The sequence below is a fragment of the Electrophorus electricus genome, chromosome 9 (genome assembly GCF_013358815.1).
Source record: "Electrophorus electricus isolate fEleEle1 chromosome 9, fEleEle1.pri, whole genome shotgun sequence".
Taxonomy (NCBI): Eukaryota; Metazoa; Chordata; class Actinopteri; order Gymnotiformes; family Gymnotidae; genus Electrophorus; species Electrophorus electricus.
This window is the reverse complement of record NC_049543.1, coordinates 7432501-7459774: the sequence shown is the minus strand read 5'-3', so window position 1 is coordinate 7459774 and position 27274 is coordinate 7432501. Positions and strand designations below refer to the sequence as shown.

Below are 27274 nucleotides of genomic sequence, written 5' to 3'. Positions count from 1 at the left end.
TCAGCAGTCCTCAGGTAAGAAACTGATCAGTGAGGAATAGTGTAGATTGAGGCTGAGGATGAGAAGGCTCCTAATTTAAATGTGGAGTCAGACTATATTAGGCAGAATGAAAATAATTGGAAATTGGGGTGTGTGTGTGTGTGCGTGCTTGCGTGTGTGCGTGCGTGCGTGCGTGTGTGTGTGTGTGTGTGTGTGTGTGTGTGTGTGTGTGTGTGTGCATGAATGTGCATGTACAAAATGAAGACTTTCCCATGCCCTTCTGACTTGTGTTACCACTGGCACAAGTTAAGCCAAGCTGATCCAAAGTGAAATAAAACAATAGCCAAACATCAACTACTATAACGTTATGTAAAGGCAGAGGTTAAGGAAAACGGCAAATTGTTTAGTCTGCACTTTCCACCTCATGTCCTCCAAGGTTATGAACTAAACAAGACAAGAATATAAGATCAACAAAATATTCAGAAGAATTATGGCTGTAACTGTTATGACTTCACTGCGTGTTCTATATAAATGTTTTTACAGCCTTTATAGTAAATTTACATTCTAGCCTAAAACTTCCTTATATTTAGGAAAGCTTTTAGCTCAGCTGAAATCTAAAAGGTTTGAGAGGTTAAATTATGTTGATATTTTCTCATATTTAGAGAAGCGCCAGACACCTGAATTATGCAACTGCCTCTTTATCTGGAATAGTTTAATGACCTATAAAATTAGACCAGACTAATTCTGTCTCATCCTAAGATGAACATTGCAGCCGCCCCCATTATTTCTCGTTTTTCTCCTTATGGTGCCATATGGAATAATCATCTATTTAAGACAAGGTCACTTACATGATTGAGTTATATGTATTAGTATTTCACTATTTATAACTCTGACCTAATATTGGTTTGATATTCTGTCCATACATTTCAAACTGAATCAAAATTGGTGGACACAGATACCACAGAAGAACAAACTTCCCCTTTGCACTGTTTGTATGAAATTTTGTTTATTATTTCACCCAGTATGGAGATAATATATTATCCTTCATTTATCACAGCTATCAGTGACATTTTTAAAGACTTTCTGGCTAATCAATTCCATGTTCACTTTGTCAGCCAAATAAACTGAAACCACTAAACAGAAACACATATGAGTAGTCATTACTGCCATACAAATATAATGTCCAGTGATAAAAATCATAAGAAACATAATTTGAGTTGACCCAACACTTAGAATGATGAGTCATCAGGCTTGTGGGACTTTCATTAAAGCTATCTATTATATCACGATTATTTGATTCTCATGATTCGATACTCATGATACCTTCAATGATGGTCAATTATGAATTATGTCTTTCCCCCTATAGTAAATTCATTAAGAAGATGAAGAAATAAAACTCTTATTGTAGTGCACCCTACACACATTCACTGATCTGAAGTAAATCCTCAATTAATAGCTTTGTGGTGGACAAGACAGACGAGACATTGTTTATTTGATCCTGGTGTATTCATGTTTTTAAAAATCTGCAATGGCATAAAAAGTCATATTCCCCAAAAAAGAGCTAAGGGAACATTCTAAAGAGTTTTCTTGTTGTTGTTTCTGTTGTTGTTGATTGGATTAGGAATAATTCATTCATAAGATAAAGCTCCACACTGTTATTGCACAACCAAGCTTTAAAACAGTCGAACAGACTAAATGAAGGCTTTCTCAAGAAGAATGAATTTGGTTCCTCTTCATGGGCATTTTTGCATTGGGCTTAGCAGAGTGGAACGGACCGAAATGTCTTTCGATTGTGCATTGAAATGACAGGAAAAGAAGGAAAGCAAGCAGAAGGAAGAAGCACATAAGGTCTGCTACACTGCTATATCTGCTATGTCAGATCACCCGCCCCCAACCCCTCACACACAGGTCTAAAACTCTACCTGTACTCTTAAGTCCATTCTCTGTTAAGTAGTTCTTTCTTGTAAATTTACTCCCCCCGCCCCCATCAGATCATCTGTACATTGGATCCCACTTACAGAGCGGACTAATGAACCTTTTTGACATTTGTTTAACAATTTCACAGCCTGAGCCGTTTCTGATCCGAGCTGAGAAGGAAAGTAATTACATATTATACTAATGGCCCGAGTGCCGTAGGGTGAGGGGCAGGACACACAGACTCCTTTGACATGGACAGACATTTATTAACACAGAATGAAAACAACGATGGTACTCACACGTGACATAAACGGTGAACAGCTACATACATATAACTAGTGTGAACAAAGGCAACCATTTACAAAGACAGACATGCACAAAGGCAAATATATCAAAGACCGACAGCACTGCACTCCATGACACTGGTTTATATACACACAGACAAAACACTAACCCGGTGCAGGTGTGCAGGCGTGGTCACAAATAAACAGAGATCCTCCCACTGCATGTGGCGTGCCAAACCACGTGACTCGTGGGAGGCGAGCTTGTCATGACAATACTACATATAGTATACTACATATTGATGTGGTGTATTTTAAGAGACCTTGAAAGTCAAGCAGAAGTGTTAAACCTAGCACTGGTAGATTAAAAAAACACCATAAAGAAATTGTTTGTGACCTCTCTGTGACCTTGCAAGGGCTTATTCTCAACAGGATTCTCGAGAGGAGTCTGAGCATGGAAACCCAAATGACGTCACTGCCAAAAAGAACAGGATATGATTTAATTACGATGCATAATTAATTAATGGTAATGAGACCCTTTTTACACTAATGGGTGGGGATGAGAGGAGATGAGAAAAGGGAAGGCAATGAATGAGACCCTTGGCTATTGCCGCTTTTCACAGATGAGCGTTCTCAGGGCCCTGCAAGGATTATTGGGCTGATTACATGAGGACCTTAATTATGTTTTCAATGAGGGTGCTGCGAAAGGTGACAGGTGACACAGATTGCAATCATCTCACTTCATATGATGACATCATCTTTCGGGCTATCTACTGACCGTAGATCAGTGCTCATTTAGGCTGAAATGTAACTACATATACATATGAAGATCCGATTACCAATAACAAAATAGATGTATCAGGTGAAGTACAAATTTCAAATTTGTGATTAGGAAAAACAGATTCAGGAAACTCTACACATGGAAGAAAAACATTTGGTCCAAGAGGATTTAATTTGCTAAAGGTACAGGGACAGGAGATAATGCTCATTTACAGCAAACAGATCATGGAGATTATAGTAATCTACCTATAATGCATTTTCTTTATTTCTTTTTCCTGTAATCCAAACATCCCATTTAAATTCATTGACTCACAGTAAATCCAACACTTATTATATAATTCGCACCACTATGGCACACAGATATTAGGTTTGACCAAAAGCTTCTCATTAGGGATACACTGTGCCCTGTGCAACCATGTCGTCTACCTGATCAGATTAAACAAATTCATTCCAATGATGTAGTAGGGTAATAAAAAAGCAATGGAAGTTCAAATAGACTGTGCCACAGAGTAGCACCTGTAACCATTGTAATGAGTATGTTAGGTTTGTTGTTGTATGAGAGATAATATAGTTAAACCAATATGATAATACTAGATAATAAATTTACACTACATACTCCAACAGTAATAATCTGCTGCATTACTGAAACCACTCTTCACCTTAAATGTCACAAATTGGCAGTAGAGCAAAGCAACATAATTGCTACTGTGGCCTCATAGAATTTCCCTGAGTGTAATACATACCCCCATATGCACCCCCGAAACAAACAGACAAAAAAATAAACAAACAAAAAAAACCTCAAATCCTTGGCAGTAGCGGATTAGCAGTGGCCCGAGGTTCCACTGAATCGACTGCTGCAGATTAAGCGGGACGGATAATGATGCACATGTCGTACCTGACCTTATTCTGAGCCTGCTTAAACTCGCCGCCATTCATCACACACTGAATTATGCCATTACCACTACAACAGGATCCCAGAAATGTCAGTGGCACATCCGCTCATTTCTCAGGTGGGGAATGATTCATATCCCATTAAGCATATACATAAAAGGGTGTCTACCCTGCCAGAAATAAATGGGCATGACCTTCATAAAAATGAGATTTTAAATGCAAATCAGCTGGTGAAGGTAAGCCAGAAGAGCTCATCAATAGTTTTGGCATGAATAACAATAATAAACATACCTGTGTCATAAGCAATAGGTCCCTGTAGAGATGGCATTTGAGTTCTACAGAAATCTACAGATTAATCACAAACACAAAATTGTGAAAATTAGGTGTTTACATTTGATTGAAGCTAATCAGGTTTTTTTTTTTGTTTGTTTCCCTGAATCATTTTTGGTGATGGTAACAGTGATAAGCTTCTGCTTGTCTTATGTTCCCTTTCTTCTTGTTCGGCACATAAACAAGCAAGCTCTTCAGAACAGGACTTCTCCTGACATAAGAAATGCTGCATGACCCAGGCACAGTTAATCTTTTTTGGAGCTCCACTGGTTTTAGACCAGCACCATCTGTCTCTGATGCGGCTTATCACAGTTCACGCACATGGCTGCTGTCTACAGATTTCTTCCTCTGCCAGCCCTCTGAGGGACAGTGCCAGAAGCTCCCCGGGCATCCAGGATCTGTCGCTGGCTAAAGGGGACATCTTCCCGGCTGTGGAAGATGCCTGTAGCACCTTATCTCCCATACAGACATAACTGGCAGTGGCCGGGGGATGGGGGATGTGGATATAGATGGTTTTGTCCATCATTTGAGTCTGAGAGATGTTCAGGCGAGTGCAGTGCCCATCCCACCCTGTGATCACATCCCTGAGTCTCATGTCTGCCTTCCTCATGAGTCCTGTGTCTGGGCTGGAGTGTCTGCCTGCTCAAGCCCCTATGTCTGGGCTGGAGTATCTGACCGTCTGGGTCTTCTCTCTCGCTCACTATCCTGACTGCTCCTTTATACACTCCAGAATGATTTCATGCACTTTGGTTTCTGCTTAGCCAGGGTGTGTGAGTAAAGTGACCTGGTGGAGACAATGGTTTTGATGACAAACACAGCTTGACTGCCCCCCTCATTGAGTGGCTGCTGTTTCAACCCAATGGGATGTTGTCAGCAAAGGTGGAGTGGAGTGCTGTTATTTACTCCCCATTGTCCTTGACGATTAAATTACACCCTGTTCAAAGTGATCTTCACGTGCAGTATGGTTGGTCTCTGCAATTTCTCTCTGCTGACTACATTACAAAGGGCCAAAGACCTTGTTTAAGGAACTATGGCTCAAACTTGATCCAATTATCCCATTATGACTCTAATATATGTTGAGTATAAAATCAAAGAGTAGATATTTCCCACATATTCAATATTTTTATTAACTTGATACTGCATATAGTTGTGGTCTAATCCATGACACTCATGTTTCATTATGTTTTGTTACAGAGGAAGCCAGGATTTGGTTGATTCTCATAGCAATTAAAGTTACAATTAAATTTGAAGATAGTAATAAAATTAGATTTTTATGGATGAATGTGAGGCTTTTGAATTCATCAAAGAAGTGGACATTACTTTCTACTGAATGAAGATATTAAAATATTAATAATCAGCTTTGGAAATTTACTGTTTGCTTCATGAGATTTTTGACACAGCTTTAGTGGAGTTATTGTGTATAGAGTGGCAGAATAGTAATAACAGTTTATTGTCAAGCATCAAAGTGCAACCATATTGCTTCTTAACTCCATTTAACTAACAACCACTTTTTATAGGAGAGTAGAAATATGCAGTTGGGAAGAAAGTGACTTATCATTTGGGAGCAATAAATGATGTAATAAAAGTGACACACTGTTTGAATGTAATGAAAAAGTGAGGTGGGAGCTCGGTTCGTGATTTTCCCTGCAATATCTATTATCGCCAAAGACATCTAATAAAGCCTGTGAAAGAGAAAAGTAATAATGATCTACTCTCATTTGCATGTAAAATCTACATATTATATCCCTGGCACATTTCAGGCCAGCATCCACCCCCTGGGCAAATTACAGCACTGAAGTAAAATGATTAAATGATTGTGAATGCGATAAGCAAGTTTGACTAAAATGGGAGTGAACAGCAGTGTCTGAGAGAAGCCAGTCAATCGATCTTTAGACTCACACATGCTCTTCGCTGACATAGACTCTAAAATATATGAAATAAAAGTAAAAGTAAGTTTTATTTTAGATATAAAATAAAAACCAACAGCAGTACTATATTTTTAACAGGTTGATCACATATATGTGAGCTTCTTTCAATACCTCGCTTGCCTGAGCTAGAGAAATAAAATGCGTTGTCTGGATTTTAATTTACACTTTATTGTGCTTTTTGCTACTGTGAAAGCAATTTTGTATATGACACAGTGATAGGTCTGTGTCATAACTCTACCAAAGTTATATGACACAAAGCACAAATCTAAATTTTTCTATCAGAAACAGGAGTGATTGAATCTGGCAGTTGTGTTACAATGCAAAAAGTTGTTGTTTTTTTTTAATGTAGATTTGAAAAAGAATGCGTTGCATTTGTATTCTACACCACAAGGCTGTCATCTGATCAGCTATCAGGATTTTTTTTTTTCCATCAAAAAGCTTTAGTGTATTGTAGCATAACCCTTTAGCTAATACCCTAATACAGGTGCATGCTAAGAAGGGACTTTAGAAAATATAATTAGTCTGTTTCCCTTAGATGTCTGCTTCAACAGCAGCCCTCAGGAAGGATGAGGGAGGTAACCATTAAATGTTTAATGGCTGAGAAATATCAATATTTTAGTGTCAACATAGAAGCAAGTATCAAACATTTCAGTCTATAATTTAACAAGGCTCCTACACAGCAAAAACAAGCAAAATTGGACTAGCTAACAAGGGTAAATGGAGGGGTGGGTAATGAACCAGTAAAAACAACAAGTAAACGGTAACTCTACTAACAAGTAAAATAAAAAAAAAAATAAATAAAAAAAAGAGCACAATTAAACTTGAACCAAGACATTCACATATAAACAACATTAAACATTCATATTTAACTAGAGTTCTACAGAGGTGCACAGCATTCTGGGAGTCCTCACTATGCCCCTCTCTGCTGGTCCATTAGCCCACAGCCTAACTCCATGGTGGATACCACAATATGATTAAGTAGCATAAATCTTATAAAGAATGATTTTATCTCCATTTTAATATCTGAATACAAGAGGCAGCAGAAGCTGTCACTCATTGCTACAGGCAAAAGTGTTGTACAGACTTACCAGACTTACTGTGGTAATTCTTAGCACTGCTTAGCTAATAACAAGAGACACTCCCCACATGATGCATCAGTGTATGAATGGCTGGTAGTGAGATGGTGGCCTACAACCTGAGGCAAAATGCCTCTGTAGTCTAACGCTTGCTGGCAGGCATGGGCTGTGACAGAAATAAAATCAGTGGAGTTGGTTAAATATTAAGCACTAGATTTACAGACTACACTTGGCAGACAGGACAAAACATAAGATTTTAACAATATAAAGTAGCCCTCTGCTGTGACCTGCATGAAGCGAATTCCAGATTCCAATTCAGCTGGGACAATGAATGAATGTTGAATGTGTTTAATTTGTTTGTCTGAAGTGCCTTTGTTTGAATCTCTTTCCAGGTCAGTTCTTAGGGTAACTGGTCTGTGTGGAAAGTAAAAAATAGCAAGACTCTTGTTGCAATAAGCATTGCCTCTACACAGGAGATAAGTGGATTTTAAGTGTCTTGCTGCACAGTGTGAAGCCCAACCTTTATAGCAAATTCATGGTGGCAGAGTAACCCTTCCCTCGCCCGTCCTTTCAATTGGTCCTGACTCTAACCCTGCCTGACCGGTTAGGACTTTTACCTAGGAGTGATAGTTCTGATGCTTCATAGATGTTTTTGTGACTGGATCATGAAATTAGACTGACTATGGATGTCATCTGTGGTATGGTCACTGTTTGCATATAAATCAGTTAAGACTAACTAAGTGCACACTTCAAAGCTACTACCGCTACTAGCCCTTCTACTATTTCTAGTAGTAATATTAACAATAATTATTATTTTAAAAAAATTATCCTAGAGCACAAAGCTTAATTAGTTCAGTTTTACTGTATTTACCTTTTCTGTATGTCCTTCCACAAACTAGCAAATATTTACCCATCCTTGCACGGACATGCATGTATTTATAATAACGGAACTTTCAATTATTATCTGGCATTTACTTTGACTTGGCCATAAATTGCTCAGCTCCTGTGCTGGCTGTAGCCTGGGTGGATGTTGGGGGGTGTAAGGGGAGTGAGTGAGTGAGTGTGTGTGTGTGTGTGTGTGTGTGTGTGTGTGTGTGTGTGTGTGTGTGTGTGTGTGTGTTTGTGTGTGAGTGGCGGGGGGGGGGGGGGGGGGGGGGGGGGGGGGGGTAATCTGGTGCTGAGTGTAGGGAGGGACAGGTCTGACCAGCATGCCAAAACCCAAACTTGCCCTGAGGCAGGATAATAGGACAGGTAGAGTGAAGCACTGGGCAACTACAGAATGTACTCCAGACAGAGGCCAGAGCCTGTCTGTACTCAGCCCCATCATCCACTCTCACAAGTCTGGAATTCACTGTGTACACAGACTCAGTGATTGCTTAGTAGGGAGGGCAAAAATTGCTAGAAGATATTTAATAATTCATCCAATGCTGTGCATCCAAACTTGAAATGTAAACTGTTGAGAGTTATTGAACATATAGATTTGTTTATATATACTGTGGAAAAGTGACTGGACAAGATTTGATGAATATGCCCTGACTTAATTCTCAATGGACTTTTGATAAAGTCCATCTCTGTGTTGGAGTGCCATGATATGTAAGAACCCCTGTTGATCAGTATATTGCTAGTTGCTAGTTGCTAGCTCCCTCAGACAGGAACTCACTGACGTGCACCTCTCCAGTTAATTCAAGTTTGGCCAAAATCAGCTGGTTGCTAGTGAGATTGTGAATTTTGTCTTTCCCTTACTATTTTTAAAACATTCTCTGGCATTATCTTCGATGCAACATCCTTTTAAATTATTTATCTGTAATTGTATATGTATAGACTATTCCAAAAGGGTTTTGTTTTGCTATGTTTTGTTTCGGCTGTGTTTATGGTCATTCTATTTATTTATTTGTTTGTTTTAATTGACTCAAGGTCCATAGTTCTGCTGATGGCAGACACAAAATCAGCAGAGCCAGATGGCAATAACAGTGAACCCACTCATAACTGTCTGCACTGCGATTTGGACAAATAGTGACTTATTAAAACTGCATGAATAAAAACAGAATTTTCATTCTCTGGTACAGAAATCTGTCTACATCAACCCTCAATTAATCTATGTGTTTATAGCTTATATATTAAATTCATATCTCTGGATGGCTTTGTTTTATGGTTGCTTTACACTGTGTGAGATATAGAGGTTAACTGTATGCTTTGTGAACATGTCATCACTCCTAAAACAGCAGAATTATGCAGTAAAGACATCTCGTTGCAAATGTAGAGAAAGGACATAAGAGAGAAAGCTCTTAGTGTGCATTTCAGTATTTTCTTATTTTATAAACTTTTATCAACAAATCGCACCAGTTAGTTTCATATCAGAGTAGTTTTCCTTGTAAAATAAACAATTATAAGAGTGCCAAACAAGATAGCAAAGAGGAATGTGTATGTTTTGTGTTGGTGAAGTGGAAAAGGGTTTGGAGAAGGGATACCCATGAACATTTGCAACTTATGCCTGCTTTTGTTCTCCTTACAGAGGTTCTCCATGAAACTGTGAACTTGGTCACAACAATTTCCTTACTTTATTGATATTTATCAGTATTAGTTATCACTTTTGTCACCTTTTCTGGTCAAATATGGTAAAAAGAATTAATATAGGTAAGACTGGAGAATGATTCATTAGCAGGACGGTATGAGGGTCAAGTGGACCTGTAAAAAGAGCCAGAACATTTAAACATCTTACATATTTAAATGTGAAATTGCATTTCTTCAAGAAACTCACTTATTGGTACGCTTGGGTTGGCCACGTACAATTCCAGAACACAAGGAACAGCTATATTGATACATATTCAGTTCTGTGCAACCACTGTTTCATTGGACCCACAATGACTATTTGTTACAGTATCGTGATTTCTTTACCATAAACCAATAGTTTTGGTTAATGTACATGCACCAAATTGGGCTGATAAATTTATTGAAACAAGTATCTCTTTAATGCCAGATATACACTCACAAAAAAGGATGTATAGTGGTTATCTGAACTATGTAATTAATCTAGAATTGGACCAGTCTCAATCCTAAATCTACAAACCCTTCAAAAATGACCAAGGCAATACCAGTCTTTATGGATCTCACATTTCCTCTTAAAAGTTCAGAACGAGCCCCTTGGAAATCAAATAGAGCTCTACTGGCTGATGATGCCTTTTCTGACTTGATATCTAAAAGAAATTGATAACTTTATAGAATTCAATAAAAAAAGATAACATCTCCCCATCACTGCTCTAGGAAACACTGAAAACTCTAATCAGAGGTGGGATTATAGCATATTCAGTTTAAATTAATTAAACGCCTAGACTTGAACAAGACCTGCTCATTAATCAATAAACACAGAGGATACACAATACTCTATCCCTCTCCTGACCTTTGTAAAAGGAACCTCCAAACGAAATTTACTATCAATTGGAAAGTCGGATCAACTCTTGCTAAAATCGGTTGGATTTGTATATGACCATGGCAAAAACACTGGTTGTCCTATAATACAATATCTTAAGTGCTAATCAGTTGCTCAACAAATCCCGCAAATAAGGAAACCAAATGATATGTTAACTATTGACCCAGGAGAGATTAATGATACATTTGTGTCATTCTACTCCAACCTATACACATCAAAAATAAGGAATGGCAGTACTGCTAGGGAACATTTCTTCAACAATCTGCAGGCTCCTTCTATAAACATAAAGCATAGGACTGAGATTGAACTCCCACTGCAACATACAAAACTTGTAATGTGATAATGGAAATGCAAAGTGGTAAGGCACCTGGCCCAGATGGCTATCCAATAGAATTCTATAAAATATTCTCTAACAAATTATCAAGTATTCTTTTGGAGGTGTTTAATGATTCTCTATCCTGTGGGTTGCTGTCACAAACACTGAATGAAGCATCAATTATCCTTCTGCTTAAGCTAGGTAACGATAACACAGACTGTAGTTTTTATCGGCCCATTTATCTCCTAAATAGTGATGTGACATTCACTTATGAATATCCGTCAGCTTTTAAGTATTATTCTGTCTCCTGCGTCCAGTGGGACGCCAGAGGAGGCCATCTCTCTGGACACAAAGAAAGCTTTTGACAGGGTCGAATGGAAATATTTAATCACTTGTTCAAAACATATGGGTATGGTCCTAATTTTATTTCATGGACTAAACTCCTATACTCCTCACTCAAAGCCTCTGTAATTACAAGTGATAAGCCGTCATGGTACTTCCAGCTATCAAGAGGGACCCATCAGGGAGGACCAATCAGTGCACTGTTATTTGCCTTGGCCTTAGAGACCTTATATATCACATTAAAATCATTGCCTTCAATGAGTGGACTCTATCAAGGCAGAGAAGAGCATGGATTATACCTATATGTGGTTTATTTATTACTAAGTATACTGGATTCTAAGTATATTCTAAGTATACCAGATACTGTTCAGGCTTTGAAAAGATTCGGCACATTCTCTGGGTATAAACTAAACTTTGGTAAAAGTGAATGTTACCCTCTTAAAAAATTGGTTCTTCAAATACAGGATAATTCCTTACCATTCCAAATGTCTACAAGTGGTTTTAAATACCTGGGGATTAATATCACAAGAGGCATGCAGAGCCTTTACGAGGAAAATCGTTCTCCCTTATTTGAGAAAGTAAACCTAGCTCTGAAGAAATGGAAAACTCTTAACTTGTCCTTGGCAGGGAAATTGAATTGTATTAAAAAGAATGTGCTTCCAAAATTTCTTTATCTGTTTCAATGTATCCCACTTTATCTTCCTAAATCCTTCTATAAATCTATTCATAAAGCTTTCATTACATTTATTTGGAATGGAAAGAGCTCCAGAGTACATATAGAACTACTGCAGAGTTCCAAACTACAGGGTAGCTAAGCCCTTCCCAATCTTTGCCACCATTACTGGGCCACAAATGTCCAAAAAATGATTCATTGGCTTCATACTCCAGATATTGTCTGGTGGTGCTTCAGAGCTAGGTCTTGAATTTCAACATCTCTCATGGCCCTGGCCACTTCTGCTATCTCCTTTTCCATTTCGAACTTCACTAAGAATCCAATCATTATCAGTGCTTTTAAGATGTGGTTTCAATTCAGGAAGAACTTTGGGTTCAAATATTTTCTTGACATTTGCAACTACCCCCCCCCCCCCCCCCCCCAAAAAAAAAAGACTCTGTACTCTCTCTGACAAAGACAAGTATTTCCAAATTTAAAGATATGTACATAAATTCTGTATTTGCAAGAATTGATTACCTATCACAGAAACTGTCCAACTTATTTAGATTTTTCCAAACTTGCCACTTCCTTCACTGTTATGGCACCAACTGTCCAAATATATCTTAGATGTTATTCTAGAGATCACTTTTAAGCCAAATGGCTAATTTTGAGAATAAATGACTGTTCAAAAACGACCCTTGCAAAGATTAGGCTGGGAGAGTGATCTGTGGGAGGACTTAGAAGAGGACACTCTTGTACTTTACTGTACTCTACAGTGAGTGATTGACAATACCTCATGTGCAAAATAAAGCTTAATGCAAGTCAACGTTCTACATCGGTCTCATTTTTTTTCCTGGAGAACAATGTCACTGCCCGTAACCTGTTTCCAGGGAATGCTAGCTCCTCCAAACACTGCTCCCTGGACGATGCTGTCACCATCACATCCTGTTCCTGGTCTGGCCACCCTTTCAGTTCCTTGTATTTCTAGTCCCTCTATCTGCTGTGTTTCCTGTCCCTCATGTTGTCTCCATCCCTGTTGTTATGTTCATCCATGGACCTAACACTGTTGCCCTCTCCTATCTCAGTCGCTGCCTTTGTCTCAGTTTCCTTGTTCCTGCCCTCATCACTGTCCTTGTTCCTGTTCTAGTTGTCTAGTCCCCACCCAAACTGTTTCCTAGTCTCCTGTCGAGTTCCCCGTCCAATCTGTCTCATATCCTGTCCTCTCCTGTTCCTGCATCCCGGGTCCAACCCCCCATCCAACCATCCAATCACAATTTGTGACACTGGGCCCTTCAGCTACTCCCCATGTTGTCTTTCTCTGTCTCTACTTTACCCATCTCTGTCCAGTGACCTGTCCCCAGCTCAGCTCCTGCCTCTTGGTACCATCCTTGGGTCCACAGCAACAACCAGTACGCGTATTGTGAGCCGAACATTAACAGAGGCGGGGTGAGGGAAGGGGTCCTGTAATGATCAGCATTCTCCTTCATGTGGTGAGGTTCACCTCACAGCCTTGTATTTTTGCACTTGCCCACCATGTGCTTTCATTTCAGTCCTCTCATGTTGCCATGCCCCCTCCATTCAGGTGTTCTTCATTTGCCTGCCATTATGTTTTATCTGCCTTTTTTCCTCCTCAACCTCTCTAAATGACTATTCCATATCTGTGTGAGTGGCCCAGGTTGTTATTATATATATTAAATTGCATATATTTGTTTAAGAACATGTTAACTGTATTTTGTACTTTCATTTTTTCTAATGAAAAAAAAAAGGACTATGCAGTAAGATTCTTTTGGTTTGAGAGGTATTGTTACTGAAAGCACCGGAATAGCCCTGAAATGAACAACCCCGCAGTTCAATATTACATAGCGTCGATTCGTGAGCAACTTTTAACTAACATAAGAGTTTTACTCTTAATAATAATAAGTTATGACCTAGGACCAGTTTCTGACTAAAATAACCAATGACCTAGAGACAGCTGTTGCCCATTATATACTAATAAACAGCTCATTACAATTATCTCAGTTACAGGGCTTTGAGGTCACAAGCAATAACTCTTCATATGTACAGGTGTAAGCCAAACTCTGCAAAGTCTTGTTTTTCACAAAAATAAGCTTGGTCAAATCACAATGTTGGCCTTTCTGTTATTTAGAGTATCATTTAAACTGCCTCATTATAATATGTAATCAGTTGCAATGCATTATTAATTGGCTTGTATTAAGTTAATAAAGCTTGTGTTACCATGAACTCATGTGAAGCTCAGCTCACATTTAGATAGCATTACAAAATATAAACATAAGTACTCACTAAGTAGAGTGAGCTACAGTTTTATAGAATTTTTATAGATTGCTAACACAAAATCCCTGTTAAGTATCCAATCTCTGCTACACACATTTACCAGGTCGAATCTTAAATTAGGTCAATGGTAAACCTCTGACAAAGCAAGGGGTGTTAACATTAAGTAACTTTAAAAAGTTGGTTATGCATATTCTTATATATTACACTAGGCTAATATAACATGACCTTTCCAACATATTTGTTAATTATAATATGGAGTCAGACACATTTATTACATTTATTATGCATTAACCTTCACCCATACCTATTTCCGTCACTGACTGTAGGTAAGCAGGGTATGGTTGAATAATTACAGTAGCAAAACCCCCACACATTTCAAGAAAATAATTATAAAAATACATTCAAATTTTACTTCCTTCAAACCATCAACCAGAGGAAATTAATAATGACAGTGGTTAATAAAAATGACAGTAAAAGAAGTTCAGTAAAGGTGTAGTAACATGAGTGTAATTTCACATTTTCAAAAGAAAGTTCTCTTTGATGAGACATCTAAAATAGGAAACCTTGTCCAAGTGCTGTTCTTTTACTGGAATTCACATCAAAATAGCTCTACATTAGCAAATTCTTTTAATTATTTATTGACATCCCCTCTGACAGTGTTAACCACTAAATGAACATTTAATGCACCTTTTGTGCAGTTATGCGTTTTATATTTGTGATCTCTAAATGAGTAGGTGACACGTTATAAACTAGAGTAGAGGTTTTTGCAGTGAGAGCAATGAACAGGCATGGAAATATTGGAAAAAACCTCCTTGGTGGTCAATAACATATTGATCCTGGAGCATGAACTGACAGTGTGATTAAAGCCTTGTTTGCTTGCCTTTCTATGTACACATAGTCTATATAGCCTTATGAATCCCACAGTGACGAGTGGATTTAGAACAATTTCCTTGTGAACATAGAGGGATGGATTTGATGTGCAGGCCATGTGATGGATGGTAGAAAAACACATTCTCTCAATTACTTGATGCAACTATTTCGTTCAGTGCACCAAAATGGCTGGCTTTTATTTCAAATAAGCTGCTGCTCTCCAACATTGGAGGGCTACATCCAGTTCGATGTTAAAGTACATTCAGACAAAACCTACACACATGAGTGAGGTATGAGCTTTCATTTTAATTAAAGAGGGGAAAAATGCTTATATTCAACTGAAGGAACCATACTGTCCAATTAACCTACCATACAGCCCAAATTACTCTGCTTAGATAACTAATCAGTGAATTTTGGTATGGTGTTCTTGAGCCTTTGGATTCTGTCCTGCAGTGGTTCAGTAAATCTATTACCTTTGTGTGTCTTCCTTGTGCAGTGTGGTTTAGAATGAAGCGCTGTGCTTAGTGGAGTTGTTTGCACAGTTAAATAAAGACGAGGCTGGAGAAACCATTTGTAAATCTCACTCTAAGCTGTTTTTTTTTAAGTGCTTTTCTTTTTTCAGTCTTCATTCAGCACCTAAAGAGGACTCCTTTTTGAAATCACGCCTAGTTTGGTCAGTGCTGATTGAACTAGATGAGTTTCTTTCGAGCTGCCTTTCTCCACTGAAATGAGAGCATCTGAAAAGTCGCATTAGTTTGTGCTTGTATGTAGATACCCACATGTGAGATATAATGTTTTGATGATACCTGACACTGCACCTGCTGTAGTTCTCATGCTGAGATTGTGAATCTAAGGAAACCCTAAATGTCACATACTGTACAGGAGTGTACAAAGATTTCAGCCCTTTGGGTTTGCATATTGCTCGCTGTGTCGGGTTTGAAATATTGCTGGCACCTCTGGTATTGTTTTTAAATGTGTTCCCAGTCCACATATTGTGTGGATTTAATGTTTTAATTCCAAATATTTATTCCACTTGTTCAAGAATTAATGGAAGCAAATATCCAATATCCATTATCAGACTTCAGTAGCTGGCCAGAGCAAGCTTATCTCTGAACATGTTTTGTATAGTAAACTTACAGTACTGTAATAGCAGAAAAAACAGCATTCAACACTGGATTTGGTAAGTGCTGGACACCCTAGGAAACCAGCAGGCCATTCTAAAACTTTACTTGTAAAGGACACAACATCACAGGCAAATAAAAGTATTTTATTGGGATTGGGTAAAAGCTTAAAACCGGTATTATTTTTTGTGCTCTGTGATGGCAAATAAAGATTATTTTTCAGACTTTAGCTGTAGAAATGTTGAGGCAAGACCCATGTGCTAAGAGTATGAAAGTCTAAGGGCTAAACCAAAAATCAAGTTAGCATAGAACAAGTTGGCAAGCAGAAAACAGGCAAAACAAATAATAAACAAACAGCAATCTAGCAAGGTCAAATAACAGATGGAACTGAATTTATAAGTATAGGAAAACTGGACATCAAACGATGGCTCATAAATGCACTAAAGCAATTTTTCCCTGTTTTTGGTGACACTTTCATAACGTTTTTCTACCAAAATCAAAGGTTTGGGCTGGCCTCAAACCACCCACCTCCCAGCTGTTTGTCATTACATGTGTTCAGTCGAATCACTTGTAGTGTTCGTGTTGTATCCTTCAAGGAGGACCTTCTAAAACGCTCCTTCTTAATAAAGTTTGAGCCTTTCCATGTTTTTAGATGGATTCTGTTGACGTGGCAATTTCACAGTTCACACTGACTGCTTTCTGCACCTTTGGACTCGAATGCAGTCACCATTCCAGTCACATGGTGCTAAAAGTGGCACATGCTTTCTGTTTTGCCATGGTGCATCATTGGTAATGCTGATTCATTCGACAGGCATTTCTTTTAGCTGGATTCATCTGATCACAATCACAGACATCAATCACAGATATAATAAGAGCACTGGTCAGCAATCAGTTCTCTCTCTCACTTTTACGAGTGCTTTCATTAGTAGATAAAGGGCAACAGCTGGACTGGGATGCTTCTTAAATGTAGGTGATATACAACACCCCCCCCCCCCATACTTCAAATATTCATTTATCTGTTAACCAATAGACTATCCATTTACCATCTCAGTGTGTACCTAGTGGGTGGCAAGTGTGAGAAGAGAAAAGAGAGAAGGTTTCCAGAAAAGGAGAGCATAAAAAATGCGCAAACATGAGCTGTTGGTGCCCAATTCATCACCAATGCTGTGAACGTTGAAGAAGTATCCATCTCCCATCAGCCGCGTTTGTAAAAGTGGCACGCTTGCCCTGCAACAAGAGAACTCATCGATCTTGGGACGGAGGGCTCCAGCATTGCACTGCGGAGAGGTTTCATTTGTCACTGGTTTGACCAAACAAGGGGTCCTGATCCTGCAGGAGGTTCTGCACAAGCTGCCCTCCACCCTCCTGCTGTAGTAGGGCTCGTGAAAAAACAGAGCCGAGCTGAGAAAGAAAAGGTTTAGGCTCAATAGCCTAAGAAGACACAGTCTCTATATGACAAAGGACATGGCAGGTATAGCCACCTCTTAGGTCTGACTGTGGTCAAAATCAGTGCATTGTACAATGTCTGTTACAGAAATAGTTCTATTAATAATGCCAGTGGGGATAAGAGTGAGTGACAGCCTGGGAACCAGATAGAATGAATTCATTTGCAAAAGACTAACTGGCTAATGTGCTTTCACACCTTTGACTGGCACAATAATTAAGACAAACTTCTGTTACTTATGTGTTGCCTTTCATTATATTTTACCAGATCCATTTTTTGCTAATACTGTATTAACTAGTAAAATACACCCCAGTTCTAAAAGTTCTAGAATGAAATTTAAACCCATTAATATTATATGACATGAATTATAATACAAAATAATCAGGTTTGTTTGTTGCCAATTATTCATTTAAAAATAAATAAATAAATTACTACAAATTGGGTCATAAAGTTTTTTACTGGGGCAGAAAGATGGGGTTAGATAAGGCCTTCTTTTTCACAGTGATTCAAATCCCCTGATCTTGCATTGTTGTGGCTGTGGAGCTAATTTAAACCTGTGAGTGTTTTAGCCTGACAGGCAGAGAACTCCCTCCCAGCCTCATTAAAATTCTGCACCTCCAGGTACCTTAATCTACTGATAAGGTGAAGCCCCTAATCCATCAAAGCAGATTGCAGCACTAAATGTTCTGTTTACCATTGAGGAATCATCTAAAAAAAAAAAAAAAATAAATATATATATATATATATATATATATATATATATATATATATATATATATATATATATATATATATTTTTTTTTTTTTTTTTTTTTTTTTTTTTTTTTTCTGTCTTCAAACTTTCACTTTTTGCTCATAAATGCTGAGAGCTTAGGATTAAAGGAAGATGGTCTGACAAGGAAATATTTTGTTATCTCTCTGGTATGTAGACTTTAGAGGATTTTTCTCTTTTTTGGCACATGTGAAACTTCAAACCTGTTACTGCAGCTGAAACTGTGTGACAGTGTCCAATGTAAGAGATAAATGTGTGATTGCTTTGAAGCCAAAAGAGGTATCTTATTATTCCATGTTGAAAATATTTGTTTCTCAACAGACCTGTTTCATTTTGTGATATTTTATGAAACTTTTCTGTTATAGTTTCTTATCAGTATACACACACTTAACGCTTATAAACAGCTACACAGGAACATCTATCTTATAGATTCATTTTACACTTGTAAAATTAGAAAATGTAGCCCATCATTTGCCAATTGATCACTACCTCATTACCCACTACCATATTCATCATTCACTCGTCAACTTCTGAACACAGGGTTCTGAACACAGGGTTTTAATAATAATAATATTTGGGTAGTTGACCATTCTCAACACAGCAATGAAACTGGAATGCAGTACCATGGTTATGGTTGTGATACCAATGCAAGTTTAAACTGTTGTTCATGCAGGAGCTTATCAGGCAGGAGCCTTATTTGCCAGGGACTCTGCTGAGTTGGGAAGAGTCTGCTACCCAACACGATCCAGCCAGCTATGGTTTTGTGGTCAGAAACTCACCAGTGGTTAAGATTCAGAGGATGGGTACACAAACTGAATAGAGCACTACACTTGTACAGGGTTATTTCTATAAATAAATGTTTCTACTAAATATGTGGTGAAGGCACATGGCCAATATCAATTATTTAGAATTCAAATTCTTTCTAGAAATGGGACTTGTGTGGTAACCTTTCAGCCTGTTGCATGTTTACAGCATTACTGTAGGCCCCGTCCCTCAAGCAGGTGAGCTATGAGATGTTTTGACAGGTGTCTGAGCCCTCACCCCACACGCATCATCAGCAGAATGTGGGGTTAAATTTACCAGGCAATTTATCAGGCCCCACCAGCTAGCAACCTGAATGACCGAGCCTTTCAGCACGTATCAGAGACCAAACCCATCAGCAGTTAGGAGCACCGCAATATACGAGTCCCCATCCATGCCGCTTCCCAAACATAATGAATCATGGCATGTGTAGACCTGCAATTCAAAATGGAAGGGAAAAAAAAAATCAATGACAGATTGTCACCAGTCACCTCAGGGGACTGTCCAGAATCTCACAAGAACGTCTGGTGATGCATGTGGCTCATACAGCAGATGAAAGCAATGGCTGCACATATATTTGGACCTTGGAAAGCTATATTTACCTGGATCTTATCTTCCTCATGATAATGATCATACAAGACAAGTGGGATGTGTGCTCTGGGAGATGTATTGTTGACCTGTCAACAAAATAGGTGCTCAGGCAAATATAAAGTTTTGCACTTCACTGAAACTTTGCAGTTTTGATCAACCTGTACTGGATTTGATTTAGTGAAACATTGTGCATTTTGTGTAATTGCTAATCTTGAAAAATGAAGGCCCATTGCTTCCGGCCATGTGACTTCCAGCCCTGTGCTAAACCAACTCGAAGGCCGCCAACTCTCAGTTCGGTTCAGTCTTGAGTAGGAACAACTGGAGGATGCGCATTGTGTTATGCTTAATGGATGGGTGGCCTAGCACTGCAAGGTAGAATCTAGAATTATATACTGTAACCCTGTTGCTAAACACATGGACTGTGACATATGTTGATGCTAGCCCAAAGTATTATTCTTGAATTCTTTAAAACACTGCATTATGTGCTCATTTTTGAGTAAATAAAGTTGAAATCAAATAAACAAACAGTATTTTATATCAGTGTGACCTTAAACATACAGTACTTTTCTACAAATTATGTCTACAATATAACTATGTACAAACCATAGTAGGCAATGTCTGACTCATTCGGTGTATCCCCCTTTCTCACAGTCATTTGTACTTAATTAAGATGATTTGTATTTAACACCAGAGAACATTCATTTGAACTTGCCATAATATGGCTTTCTGGTCTGGTTGCAAGTTTAATAACAATAAGTTCAAAGACAAATCTAAATTTCTACTCTGACCTCATTACATTCTCACATCTCAAAGTTTACCACCCTTATTTCATGATGGGTGGCTTGAATGTTCAGTTTCATTTCACAGCAGCAAATACTGAAAAGGAGAATAATCCTGAACATTTATAGTGTAACCTCATTAGATGTCACACTAAAACTCTGGCAAAAACAGTCTCAATAAATGCATGCCAAGTACAGACATTTGAAACAGTTTCATTTACCCTAGTCTTGGCCACATTAAAGACATAAACTAGCAGAATAAAATCTCTCTGTTTGAAATAAAACCAATTTATCAAATAAAACCAATTAAAATGCTTTAAAACTGAGGCTTCACTTTCATTGTTGGCTCATAATACCATCTCCCTCTCGTTCTCTCTCTCTCTCTCTCTCTCTCTCTCTCTCTCTCTCTCTCATTTTCTCTGTCTCTTGATCTCTACACTCAGCTCAGACAAAGGGTGACAGTGAGGGGAACTTTTTAAGAGACGATTAATCCCAGATAAGATCTTAATTAAATCAGGCAACAATAAAGCATGAGACTCAACTCAGACTTCCCTTAATCCCCAAAGCACACAATCAGCAATCATCCTATTAATAGTATTTGTATAGCACTAATGAGTAACTATTTGATTGTCTTATCTAAGCAAATTTGGAGAAAATATCCTTTTTGATTGCTTGGATGACTAATGTGGACTTGGCTATTATATTGCAACCAGATAGCAAACTTGGCATTATGACATTACAGGTCATGATTGATAAGTTCAGTTGATAATTTCATAGGGGTGTGTCTTAAACTAAATAAAAACTTGTTATCTAAATAGACATGTTGGTATGTGGACATAACATACCTCTCTATGATATTTTCAATTAATAATGTGTTAATGTCAGAAAGACTTGCAGCTGATATTTATGCAATAGGGTCTTTGTCCTCTATTTAGGAATTCAAACACTGTTCATTGCTACAGTGCAGCTATAATATATTTCTTATGGTTGATGTTTCCACCAAGCTAGAGAGAATTTCAAATGCATAAACTTTTTATGCTGATATTAGTGATATTTATTATTCAGTTCATCACTAAGACCTACAGCTCATTACATTTCCTGTTCATCAGGGTAAGACTTTATTTATCTTACATATTTATCTGTCCTTCTGTGTCTTTTTGTGATGTCCCAAAGATCTGTTTATTTTGCCTTTATATAACAAAGGCTTGAGAAATGATAAATTAGACATGCAGTTCTACTCCATAACCGGTACAGACAGGGTATCTTATCTTTGCAAAGGCTATTTGATATTTCTGTGTTTCTTATGCCTTGAAATAAATCATTTTCTTATCAGTACCCATGAAACAAAGTGTCCTCAGCGCCAGCTCTGAGCAGGGGAGCAGTGGTTGTAAATAGCCACGGACGTGGGCGTCTTTGCCTACAGGCCACTCACCCGTCTATGGACACTGCGCACATCGACCTTGCTGCCTCCATGGTGAGGGTTACGAGAGCTCCGGTCGAGCTCATCCCTCAGCATTGCAGGCCTGGCCCTCCCTGTGGTAGCTTCTGTTTGATATGCAGCTAATTGCCTCCGGCATCCCCAATGCCCTGCCAAGTCAAGACCAACAGCGAGTGCTCTAAAGCGATTCAGCTTCATGCACCGAACGTGATCCGGAAACTGAAGAAGCTGTCGTAATAGCTGATCTTCACCACTGATGTTAGGTTTATAGTTTCGACTGGGTAACCTTTATGCTAAAAAAAATGTAAAGAATGACAAGATGGATGTCTATATCTCTGAGGCAAGTGACTGTGTCCAGTCAGGTGACCTCCTTGATCACCATCAAGGGCATTTCTGCCTGGGTTTAATTTATGGGAGTGTTAATGAAGATGATTTGTATCTTCATGGGTGGATGGCTTCATGGAGCACTGATGTTTTGAAGCAACACATAAAAGTCTGCTAGCACAGACTAAAGCATAGAAAGATCATCACTCTGATTCCCAGATCACACCAAACATCAGAGATACACACTGAAAGCAATTTGTCCTCTGTCTGTATTTGATCAGCTTTATGCTGTAAAATGCTTTTGGTAAATGATTGAACATTGACAACTAAGGAAATAGGTCCAACCAGTTCATGAAAGTCAACGAATCTGCATACTGTTTTCTCAGTCAGTTTTGGTTTGGTTGAGGATTGCTACAAAAGTCTTCATGAAACAGCTTTCACCGCTACAATGAGCACCTGCAAAAGCAGAAGAGAGAGAAAAAAAGAAAAATGCTGTGGCATTCAACCATGGACTACGGTCTCATAAAAAGTTGATATTGTACTTGGCTGCCACTACTGTGAGGCAGCTACTCAGGCCCGCTTGTGTTGAATTGTTAACCACTGAAGTTGATGGCTGATTCAATATACTCACTTGTGGGCACCAAGAGACACAAATGAAACGTTCACAATGCATGCAATTTTACACTTCAACTGAGGGATTTCACTTTAGGGATTTCTCATTAATATCTTTATGTATAAAGTAAATTAAAATGAAAGGACATTTCTGTTTGTTCACACATGCTTGACTTCTTTGACAATACATACTAAAGGAGCACTCTCTACATTGGCTTCATTTGTACAAAATGTTTGCCTTAAACCTAGTACAAAAATATATATGAAAAAAAGTATATACTTGATTTCTACCATCACTGGCATAGCAGGTACAGCAGAATTTCTTTGAGCTGTGAGAGCTTAAAGGTATACTTACTTTTACAGTGGTTGACTTGGCTATATCAAGCAGACTTCAGGCTGGCTCTGAGTCTCCACAAAATTCACTTACTTTGTTTTCCCCTGTGCCTTTAATATAGTGCACATTAATGCCAATGTAATAGGCTGGCCTTATGCTTTGATTAGTTGAACCTTCCCTTTAGAAGTGAAACCCTGGGCATTTACCTCAGAGAGAAGAATTAGAGCAGTGATTGAGTGTGTTTCTAATTATCCAAAGACCAATTCCAAATTCACTCATGAATTTTATAAAAGAACACGCCTCTTGGCTATTCACATATTGCTTTGATATTCTGTTTTTTAATATTTTGTTCTACTGTTACAAATAAATCTATTCTGGCCTTTCTGGAGTACTTTTTCTGTTAATTGAAAGCATGGCTGTGAACATTCTTACAATAACAGAAAAAAAAACACAAAACATGTCCACCTTTTTCCCCTGTATTTCAGCTCTCTTGGTTAATTAGTTCTGCAGTATGCTGCAGCTGAGATCAACAAACTAGGGTTGATTTTGACACCATGAATTAATTATACTGTCATGCATTATGGCTGGTTTTATATGCACATATTTTTATGCATATATGGAGTTCATATTCCTGTATCACCCTTCTTGCATCCTGCTACTCAGTGCTGGGTTGTCTCAGAGGCTCCTTTGCGCAGTCTGAATCTTGGGTCTTATCTGGAATGATGCACCCCTGCATCAGTTGACCTAGTGCTTGAGCTGCCATTAGTGGCTCTGTGCTGTACTTCAGTAATGCCTTTTCCAGCCATTGGTAGGATGGTCTTACATTAGCCACCTCTCTGTTGGTGGTATATTCCATGGAGGTGCTTATCCTGCCATCACCGCCTCTGCTTCCATGTTGACCATGTCCCCCATCTATCCAAGGAACTCCCTTATCAGCTTTTCCTTGGGGGCCATTGGTTGGATATATTCATGGGTGTTGTGTGTCTTAGTCTGGACAGTGGATCTTACACTTTGTAAGCCCCCTCCCCTGAGTTCTGGCTTGCTTACAGTGTTTGGATGTTTCGATCTTGGGTGGAGTGCCCCATGCATTAGGAGTTTTCTTGATGTTAGCAGCTTCCAGTTATTCTCTGCTAGGTATCTGCTACACACACACACAAACACACACACACATATATATATATATATATATATATATATATATATATATATATATATATATATATATATATATATATATACCCCCCCCCCCCCCCCCCCCCCCCCCCCAAGTCCATATGGTGTTCATTCATTCAATATGGTGGTTTCATCCTGTAGTCAACTTGTGTTAGATACCCGCTTCTGGTAGAGAGACAGCCAAGAGGACGATATGCTTTTGCAGGCCTCCGTATGTTCCTGCATGGCACATTCTGCCATGTAGCATTTGAGGTGCAAGGTGCCTTGCAGAGGTCTGTCTTCTGTACTTGTGCCATGCCAACCCCCAGCTCAATAAAAGCTAGCTGTGGTAGTATGGCTGTGATTAATAGTTTGCAACAACATTATCTTGTAAACCAAACGAGACAGAACCTCTAATGAATTTCCTGCAAGAGACAAACAACTGGAATTGTTCCCATTCTAGTTACTGAATGGAACGTCTGGGACAGAGACAGTTGCCAGGTCTGCTGTCAAGCTTTAACAGGCTTAGGATGTTTACAGCATTAATTTTATTTCCTTTCTTCTCCCTAATAAAATGTGATGGCAGTACACTTGGACACATATTTTATCCTTTTAAGTGGGTGCCAATGTCACAAGCCTCCTACCAAAGCTGTGGTGGTGCAGTGGTAGATTCAATACAATGTGTGGTTTCTGTCCAGTGACGGGTGGGAGAGAATCAATAACTCATTTTTTTAGGGAGTTTGGCATATTCAACATGCAGACATCCCTTTTCAATAGCTAATTTTTTCCCTTTGATAGTCCCTGGATCGATTTGTGTGCCTGCATAATTCTTTCTCCAGGTAATTCATTCTCAAAATGAAAAGAACTTTTGATTACTGTGTTGACTAATTTGCAAATGGTCATTTAGCTGTGTACCTTTGAATCTTACACATGAAAAGATAGATATCTTATGAAATCTTTCACAAATCTGTGCTTTAAACCTTTAATAGTCTCATTATATTTTGAACTGAAATTTATAAGAATGAGATCGTATAAAATGTCAGTATGCTGACGAATGACTTAACATCAAGGCCAGCCTGTGGGATTGGATCGCACAACTTAACCCAGCAAAATTTGGTTTGACACAGTCCCCACAGCACCAGTATAATCACATAAAATGTATATAAATGACTAATCAGGCCTTAGTATGCAGAATTGTCTAAAAGAGCATGTCCAGTACAAATAGATTTAGTGCAAAGAACTAGGATGAAGCTGTGTATAACGCATTTGAAGAAGCATAAACTATAAGACATGAACTTTGCATTACCAAATAATGAATTTAAGTTTACATCTTGCCAGTACCCAGAGTGGGATTAAAATCCAAAATGCAGCATAGTTGGATTATAACAGCACAATTAGCCCTGTCTGGGTTTTTGACCCTATAGCCTTGTCAGGGCCTCATGTCTTCATTCACAGCCTACTGCATTGCCTTCCCTGAAGCCAGTCTATGAGTTTTTCTCCTGCTTTTCTAGTATTCCGGCTGAACATTGACACACAGTGAAGATAAACCAGCACAGTATTTGTGATTCGCAACAGTATGTGACAAACTGCAGGAGGCAAACAGATTGATGTCATGCTTTAAACTATCGTCAAAGACAATAACGTTGAAGAGAGTCCCACTGCCTGTTCCACTACCAGAAGACTCCTACATCTTACAATGCCCCCAAGCATTCATCAGAATAAAGTTTTGTCTTATGTTGCTTTCAGGTTTAATGTTGTGACGACGCCTGCCCCCAGGAGACGCCGCATGGGGCCTTTCACACCCGATTGGCTAACAGCAGTTCCAGCTCCGCCCTAGCACCGCATGGTTTTTATTGCCATTCATCACTCTTGTAGCTCATTTATAGTCTGATTAGGACTTGTACACTCCTCTGTGTGTGAATGGGCTTTGCATATCTTATACAACTTTGTTCAAGTGTGCTCTTATCTCTAAACCATGTTTTTTTAGCTGCTGCTCATCCCTGTGTAATTTATTCCTGTTTTTGGATCATGATAATGGATTTGCCTGCACTTATCTGACTGTGTTCTGACTCCTGATTTGACAAATGAATTCTGCCTATGTATCTCACCAACATTTCGAAACATATTGTGGTTAAGGAAAAACAAATTCCATACAGGAAAGCCTTAAGTGTGTATCTAAAATCCCCCATAATCATGGAAAATACATAAATAGTATGAACATATTACAAATCTTTAGCTTTCATTCCAGCCTTCCCTGCTTGACATGGATAACGTGGCCTTTTAAGCATTGCTCCCGTGGATTTTCCAAAGTCGAGAGGGAAGTGAATCATTGCTCTTGAGTAGAGCTTGCCACAGTAGCTGCAGTCTGCTGTCACAGGCCCCCTCAGTGGGAGAAAGCGCACTGAGCCAAGTGTGTGTGCCAGGCTCCCCGCCCTGCTGTGGCCCCCTGCACATGGGTCATTGGGCCTTGCAGCATATTACACCAGTGACACATGCCTCTCATTCACTCTGCGCAGATGTTGTTGGAAGCTTTTCGTCATGAAATGTCTTGCTAAATTGCTTTCCAGAACCTCGCGGGACATGGGACAGATCATAACGGCACGCATGAATGAACGTTCGGCCATGACCTGTATGACTGAATGGAGCCAAATTTCCTGAACTGACGGCAACCTTAAGATCTTTTTAAGTGTGGCAGTGAGCTTCCTGACTGGGAATCAGTCTACCATTTTCTGAGCCCCTTTAAGTTGGTTTTGGGGGGTTTTGTCCTTCAGTCTGCATATTTCCCACAAACTTTCCATGGTTTGATGTCAGCTTGGTTGTCAAAT

At 38.8% G+C, this 27274-nt stretch overlaps 1 long non-coding RNA gene across 1 annotated transcript in view; it reads left to right on the top strand.

The window, feature by feature from the left end:
- LOC118241982 overlaps nucleotides 1-26571 on the top strand; it is a 52665-nt gene extending 26094 nt beyond the window's left edge. The window contains exon 3 of the long non-coding RNA XR_004776474.1: nucleotides 26196-26571. This is a non-coding gene — a long non-coding RNA (uncharacterized LOC118241982). The remainder of the gene's footprint in view (nucleotides 1-26195) is intronic.
- The last annotated feature ends 703 nt before the right edge of the window (nucleotides 26572-27274 follow it).